The sequence below is a fragment of the Oncorhynchus mykiss genome, chromosome 8 (assembly GCF_057628025.1).
Source record: "Oncorhynchus mykiss isolate SJ-2025 chromosome 8, ASM5762802v1, whole genome shotgun sequence".
In the NCBI taxonomy this organism is placed as follows: Eukaryota; Metazoa; Chordata; class Actinopteri; order Salmoniformes; family Salmonidae; genus Oncorhynchus; species Oncorhynchus mykiss.
The window spans coordinates 59031572-59037885 of record NC_143029.1 but is presented as its reverse complement, the minus strand read 5'-3'; positions in this window follow the sequence as shown (position 1 = coordinate 59037885).

The window sequence follows — 6314 nt, the reverse complement described above, 5'->3', positions numbered from 1 at the left end:
CTATACAGTATAGTGAAACGCTGCTGTACAGGGGAAGGTACCTGGGGTACGTGCTCAGGTAAGGCACGCACGCATGTACACAGAGACACACACACTCACACATACACACAACAGACACACACACAGAGAACCAATTCAGTCGTAAATACCCACTGAGAGCACAAACACAGAAAAACACACCCACAGTCTAGCAGCTATTACCAGTCTCTGAGATACCTATAGATATCTACACTCATTCACCCCCTCACAGAGTACCTGTCATTACATTGTCATTACTAGCCTTGGTTAAAGGAAATCTCCACCCCAAAACTACATTTTGGTATTTGTTCCATTAGTCCATTGTTGATATACTCCCAACATGTTTTGCATGTCAGCAATCAAGTTGTCAAGGATATAACCGTCAATATACAGAAATACAGCTGGTATTATGCATTTTTGCATCATATGATGTTAAGGTTTGCTGTGATGTGAGTGGCTGGATACAGAATAATGTTAGAGTAACGTTATGGCAGCTATAGCTTACCAAGGTCAGTGTCTCCTCCCCTGTGTGTAGAAACCTGCCCATCTGTTTGGGCTTCTGGCTCTATTGTCCGAACGGCTCGAATCAAAGGGTCACGTTAGGAGGGACATCAATAAACCTTTGAATGGACACAGAACAATAGAAGAGCCCATTGCTGGGCTGTGGTCAGTACATCTGTGTCAAACATCATCTCCTGCTATGAGATAAATCTATTAGACGCCGTGAGAGAATGCTGAGGTGGACAACTGGGAGGATATAGAGGATTCTATGGTTCAGCTTTAAGGTTTTAGTTTGTGCCTTTCTCTTTTAGTCTGAAAGGGAAGGGAGATATTTATAGAGATGTAGGATCTTAATTTGAGCCAGTATGCTACAGCAGGAAAATAATCCCGCAGCAACAGGAAATGGGAATTATTATGTGTATTATAATTAATGGAATTTTTATTTTAGATGTTGATGCATTTTTTGTTAGGGCAAATCAGGTCTGAAATTTCAAAGTGGAAATTACAAACTTTAGAAGCTTTTAAAAACTAAAATACACTACAAGTTCGCATTTCTTGCCGTGTAGGAAAATTCTCAGCAACAAAACAGTGATCAAATTGAGATACCACATCTGTAGGTCAAAATACAATGGGCTTCTTCTTTAGAAGAAAAGACGCAAGAATAGAGGCAGCAGATCGGGCAGCCTTCTGAGAATCCGCAGGCTAGCGAGTAAACTCCCACTGCCATCCATTCTTCTTGCTAACGTGCAATCATTGAAAAATAAGATTGATGACCTACGATTAAGATTATCCTACCAACGGGACATCAAAAACTGTAACATCTTATATTTCACCTAGACGTGGCTGAATGACGATACCGACAATATAGAGCTAGTGGGATTTTCCATGCACTGGAAAAGCTACCTCTGGTAAGACGAGGGGTGGGGGTGTGTGTCTATTTGTCAATAACAGCTTGTGCGCGATGTCTAATATAAAAAAGTCTTGAGGTATTGCTCGCCTGAGGTAGAGTACCTTATGATAAGCTGTAGACCACACTATCTACCAAGAGAGATCTCATCTATATTATTCGTAGCTGTCTATTTATCATCACAGACCAATGCTGGCACTAAGACCGCTCTCAACCAACTCTATAAGGCCATAAGCAAAGAAGAAAATGCTCACCCAGAAGCGGTGCTCCTAGTGGACAAGGACAACCATGCAGGCAAACTTAAATCAGTTTTACCAAAGCTTTGCCAGCATGTCACATGTGCAACCAGGGGAAAAAAAATCCTAGACCACCTTTACTCCACATGCAGAGATGCATACAAAGCTCTCCCCTGCCCTCCATTTGGCAAATCTGACCACAATTATATCCTCTTGAGTCCTGTTTTCAAGCAAAAACTAAAGCAGGAAGTACCAGTGACTCGCTCAATATGGAAGTGGTCAGATGACGCGGATGCTACACTACAGGACTGTTTTGCTAGCACAGACTGGAAAGTGTTCCAGGACTCATCCAGTGGCATTGAGCAGTATACCACCTCAGTCATCGTCTTCATCAATAAGTGCATCGACGACATCGTCCACACAGTGAATGTACATGCATATCGCAACCAGAAGCCATGGATTACAGGCAACATCCGCATTGAGCTAATGGCTAGAGCTGCCGCTTTCAAGGAGCGGGAGACTAATCCGAACGCTTATAAGAAATCCCACTATGCCTTCAGACGAACCATCAAACAAGCAAAGTGTCAATACAAGATTAAGATTGAATCCTACTATACTGGCTATGATGCTTGTCGGATGTGGCAGGGCTTGAAAACTATTCCGTAATACAAAGGGAAACCCAGACGCGAGCTGCCCAGTGACTTCGAGCCTACCAGATGAGCTAAATGCCTTTTATGCTCGCTTCGAGGCAAGCAACACTGAAGCATGCATGAGAGCACCTGCTGTTCTGGATGATTGTGTGATAACGCTCTCAGTAGCCGATGTGAACAAAAGCTTTAAACAGGTCAACATTCACAAAGCCGTTGGGCCAGACGGATTACCAGGACGTGTACTCAAAGCATGCGCGGAGCAACTGTCAAGTGTCTTCATTGACATTTTCAACCTCTCCCTGACCGTGTCTGTAATACCTACATGTTTCAAGCAGACCACCATAGTCCTTGTGCCCACGGAAGTGAAGGTAACCTGCCTAAATGATTAACGCCCCATGGCACTCACGTCAATAGCCATGAAGTGCTTTGAAAGGCTGGTCATGGCTCACATCAACACCATCCTCCCGGACACCCTAGACCCACTCCAATTCGCATACCGCCCTAACAGATCCACAGATGATGCAATCTCAATCGCACTCCACACTGCACTTTCTCACCTGGATGAAAGGAACACCTATGTGAGAATGCTGTTCATTGACTACAGCTCAGCGTTCAACACCATGGTGCCCACTAAGCTCATCACTAAGCTAAGGACTCTGGGACTAAACACCTCCCTCGGCAACTGACCCTGGACTTCCTGACGGGCCACCCATAGGTGGTAAGTGTAGGCAACAACATGCCTGCCACGCTGATCCTCAACACTGGGGCCCCTCAGGGGTGTGTACTTAATCCCCTCCTGTATTCCCTGTTCACCCATGACTGCGTGGCCAAACACAACTCCGACACCATCATTAAGTTTGCTGATGACACAACAGTGGTAGGCCTGATCACCTACAACAATGAGATGGACCAATAGGGAGGAGGTCAGAGAACTGGCAGTGTGGTACCAGGACAACAACCTCTCCCTCAATGTGAGCAAGACAAAGGAGCTGACCATGGACTACAGGAAAGACGGGCTGAACCAGGCCCCCATTAACATCAACGGGGCTGGTATGCCTGGTATGGCAACTGCTCGGCATCTGACCGTAAGGCGCTACAGAGGGTAGTGCGAACGGCCCAGTACATCACTGGGGCCAAGCTTCCTGCCATCCAGGACATATTCAATAGGCAGTATCAGAGGAACGCCCATAAAATTGTCAGAGAGTCCAGTCACCGAAGTTATAGACTGTTTTCTCTGCTACCGCATGGCAAGCGGTATTGGTAGCGCCAAGTCTAGACCCAAAGGCTCCTCAACAACTTCTACCCCCAAGCCATAAGACTGCTGAACAATTAATAAAATCGCCACTGGACAATGTACATTGACCCCCACATCCTTTTGTATACTGCTGCTCCTAGCTGTTTATTATCTATGCATAGTCACTTCACCCCTACCTACATGTACAAATTACCTCAGCTAACCTGTACCCCCACAGCCTGACTCGGTACCGGTGCCCCCTGAATATAGCTTTGTTATTCTTATTCTTATTGTGTTACTTTTAGTTATTACTTTTTATTTTTGTCTACTTGGTAAATATTTTCTTAACTTTTCTTGAACTGCACTGTCGGTTAAGGGCTTGTAAGTAAGCATTTCACGGTTAAGTCTACACTTGTTGTAGTCGGTGCATGTGACAAATAAAGTTTGATGTGATTGGATTTGATTAATCTCTCATATTGACTATGATGCACTGCATCAGTACATTTCTGTTTCTTTCTACCATGAATCTGGACAGGACTTTGGGAGTAGTTGGAATTTAAATATGGATGCAACTAGCCAGAATAACTTTTTTCCCTGCCCGTGAGAGAGCAACTACTGATGGGAAAGTGAAATGTACTATACAATGTTATCTGAAGAGGATCCATTTCACGCTGCTCCACTCCAACTTGGTAAAAAATCAAAGGACGAGGACAATAGACATTTGCACTCTCTTGAGGATGCATGAGGCACATTTTACAACAGTAAGGCTCAATTTCTGTTCACTCTCTTTTCCCTCTGTGTCCCTTCTCCTCTCTCACTCTCTTTCGGTGCTCTTGATCATAGAATAATGTCGCTTTTTCTATCCTCCCTCCTCTGCGAGAGTCATGGAAACGAAATAATAGAAATGTCAGACGAGATGTTCCGTCATCGCTGATATTCTCTCTCGGTCCGTGAAAGGCCACGCCTGATCAAACAGTTAGATGCCCTGTGGCCCGGAACATTCCCCCGTTGGAACATTCCCCGGTTACTTCTCTCTCTCCCTGCCTCTCCCTCTCCGTGCCATGTTCTCACAGCATTGGATTAGAGTGCCCCCTGCTGTTTCACTGAATAACCGCAACTCAGATTAATTTGTAAGGAAACTGCTAGGGAGGCATTTGCTGTGAATGGTGCATGCACGCAACTAACTCCACGCTTTCTAAAGAATGAAAGCTTAAATCTTAAGATAGTTGGAACAATAGGTAGGAAACATCACAACAACACAGGACTGTGCAAGAGATAAAGTCATGATAGTACATGTGGGTCAATTACATGTCTTTGTACTGCGACTCACCTAACTAGCCTACTGTATGTGACTACAGTGTGTCTCGCTACAGCCATGTGACCCCCTTTGTCAATGACCTTTCAGGTGGCGTGTTTTCTCCAGTGCTATGTAAGTCATTATCAGTGTATGAGACATGGTATGAGGTGTAAGTGGCTAGGTTACGGTGCTGCTATTAGTCATTCAGACAGAGGAGGGCGCTGTAAGACCTGTTTGGTCTCATTCACATTCCTACCATAGATGCTCCAGCATAGCGCAGCTGTATATGGTTTCCTGCTCAAACCATCAGACTTTATATTAAGTTGCTCTTATAACTATGTAGTAGTTATGTCATTAATTATAATGCATCTATTTTTATGAAAAACTCCAAAATTTGTATGAATGTTTTGTATTTCTTTGCAGTGATTCCAGTCTACTCAAAACAGTAAAACATGCTGGTCATGTTTATAGTTATTCTTGGCCATGAAAAACTCCTGGCCCAGGTCACATTGTCAGGAAAAACTCCTGGCCCGACTTGCAATGCTTTTTAATTAAACAAGACCTTTTGGCATAGGCCTTCTAAGCGCTCTCCTGTATTGTATTCCAGTGTGTTTATGGGTTATACTAATAATATGGGTGGGTCTCTGTTGTACTGTTGCACTGTGAGAAGAGAGATCCCTATGGGCAGATTAGCGGTGTATTAGATAGGAGGGTGTGGTAGGTTGGATAAGCCTGTTGTTGTTTTAAGTGACTCTATTCATTATGGCCCGTGTAACGGGCACATCCTGCTGTAAACATGGCCTCCAGCTGTAGGTGTGATGTCATTAACTGGCTGTTATGTCACCGATCCAGTTCGGGGTGCGTTCATAAATTTACTCTGGCTATCTACTTTGATTTCAGATTGTACAGAGTGCAGAATAACTGAGGAATTTATGAACACTCAACACCCCTTGAATATGGAAGGTGTCAGTAAACGTCAGCGAAAAAGCGTAATTAAATTGTTGCCAGCAGCACTGTTACAGTCACCAACGCTCTGAATAACGTAAAAACAGCCTAGCCAGCTCTGCTAGGGCGAGTAAAATGGTCAGAGTGAGGTGTTCTGTCTAGAAGTAGTTAGCAAGTTAGTCAATGTTAGCCAGTTAGCTTGGGTACTTGACTTCTGTTGTGAGGTCAGAACGCTCGGATCAACCCAACTCCTCGGCCAGAGCGTCCAGTGTGCGCTCTGAGCGTGTGGCAAGCGAAACACAATGCTCTGAATTTTCAAACACACAGAGCCACTCTGAGCGCACTCTGGCGCTCCAGATGGAATTTACGAACACACCCTTGTTTGCTTCGTCAGGGAATGCTGGAGACGGACACTAGTACAGTAGGGCCTGATGTATACATGGTATAGTGTGGCAGGGACTGGCGAAGTCTGCGACTTTGGTCCTATGTAATGAAAATTCAATTTAAAATGAAGTTAATCATATAC